Here is a 2500-nt window from a genome sequence, read left to right as displayed (position 1 = left end):
ACGTTGCGTCCTGCCCGAAGCTCGTCGAAACGCCGGTGTTAAAACGTGGGTAGCTGATGAAGTAGAATGTTCGCTATGTGGCTCGTGTGTTCTCGTCTACGTTTGTTTGCAATGTCCTGTACCCAGATATGCACCTATACATACAGGTGGATGTCGGTATGCACATACCTGTACGTATATATGCATATACTCATTTACTTTTGTTTTTATATATATATATATATATACATATATATATCTATATATATATACGTATGTATTCAGATATATAAATGCATATTTATACATACATATGCATACAAACACACACACACACACATATACACACAAACGCATACACACATACATAATATATTTATATCTATTGTCCCAAAAATGTGTGTGAATGATTATAAAGTTAGTGTTTATTAAAATGGATTTCACTTTCAAAATCTATTTCCTACCTACAAACAATATTTAGATTTTTTATGAACACCTGTTATCAAACTGATAGCTGCTCCGGCCCAGGCGCTGCTGGTTACGCAACGCAATGAAATAGCAACCATTAAGAAACATTTCTTTCGGCTATTGTGCATATTCTTATTCAATGGTTACCCTCAGTGATTTATCGTCTGTCACCAGTTTTGTATTGTTAACTTCATCTTTAAAATATCCACCACCTCCAAAGAAAGCTTAGTGGTGTGAGGTTCGGTGAATATGGAAGGTATTTTATTGAAATTCTTCATCCGATCCAACTGTTTGACATAATCTTAACGAGATAGGCATTTAAAATACTATAGTAATGTGAAAGTGCCCAGTCTTGCTGGAAATAAAACTCCACATTTTCAAAGTCCTCCTGAGTGCATGGCATGACAGATTGTCGCAGCAAATTATGGTAAATGAAACAAGCCATAGTAAAATAATGGTCCGAATAATCCTTTTGATTATAAACTGTATTATACTGTAATACCTAGTGTAATAACATGATGTTCTTCTGTAATATGCAGCATCATAAGTCTCCAGCAGATGTAATTATGATGGCTAATTGAGTCACTTAATTTAAATCTAACCTCATCACACCGTCTTCTACCATTCGTAAAACCCCAGTCTTCGCTCCGGATCATCGTAACTGAGAACATGGACTATTTATGGAATGTAACTTTTCCAGTGGCAACGTTTCAAATGCGATGGACGCTGGATTTTGTAATTCCTGCCCCAAAACTCGCTTGCCGCACATTTCTCATTGTCCCAGGTAATAGGTTCCTTGTATACCATTTCTTGAGGCTCGTTGATGTCTGGTGCCCTCCAGTATGTTTCTTATGGACATTCTAAAGATTTTCATCTGCTTCAAATTTATCTCTAATTCTAATGATGATAAGTCTCATAGGTGGATCTATTTGAAACTTCCCCCTAAAGTGTTTTTGCAATTCGATTGCGTTTTCGAACTTCTATGATATGTATATATATATATATATATATATATATATATATATATGTGTGTGTATGTATGTATGTATGTATGTATGTATATATATATATATATATATATATATATATATATATATATATATATATATATATATATATATATATATATATAATACATACATAAATATATACACACACGCACATAAATATACATATATATACATATATTAGTTCATCCCATAAATAATGCAGTTTTTTCAACTGCATAAACTAAAAGTCGGAGGGGAACGAGATAAACTACCTGCATCAATTTGCTATAAAAGCAAGTACTAATTTTACCTTGTACTTATTCTTAGTGCAGTTCGATTTTACCATTTATTTTTTCAAAGCTATAATGGAAGTGACAAAGGAGCATATTCGGCATATATATATGCATGTATGTATGTATGTATGTATGTATGTATGTATATATATATATATATACATGTATATATATATATATATATATATATATATATATATATATATATATATATATATATATGTATATATCTATATATGTATGTATGTATGTATGTATGTATGTATGTGTGCGTGTGTGTATATATATATATAAATGTGTGTGTATATATTATGTATGTTTATATATATAAATTTAAATAATAAGGGTAAAAGCTGATATTAAATAGATTAATATCTTTTTAAAGCAGTGGCCTAGCATATTGAAAAAAAAATCTCAAGATTCGGAAAATTATATTACATACATATAAAAGGAATGACCACTAGGTGGATTCCTAAAGGTAGATCCCATATGGTCTGACCATTAAGAAAAATTGTTCTGAAGAAAATTCGGGAAACGCCAGAACGTACAGTGAGCAAGACAAATGAAAAGATACAAAATATAGTGATTAGTCACATAAATTTAAATAACCATATTTTCTAATCGGCAAGCTTCAATGCAGAAAATTATTTTCAGCAGGGTCATTTCCGTCTTCGGCGCGCCAAAACGAAGACATTTGAAATATACCCCCAAATATAATTGATAGAACCGTATGCATGTTCTCTCTCAGGAGGATGTCTCGTATATAGTTCT

Source organism: Octopus bimaculoides, chromosome 7, assembly GCF_046866305.1.
Source record: "Octopus bimaculoides isolate indiv1 chromosome 7, ASM4686630v1, whole genome shotgun sequence".
In the NCBI taxonomy this organism is placed as follows: domain Eukaryota; kingdom Metazoa; phylum Mollusca; class Cephalopoda; order Octopoda; family Octopodidae; genus Octopus; species Octopus bimaculoides.
The sequence above is the reverse complement of the archived record's forward strand: the minus strand, read 5'-3'. Positions refer to the sequence as shown.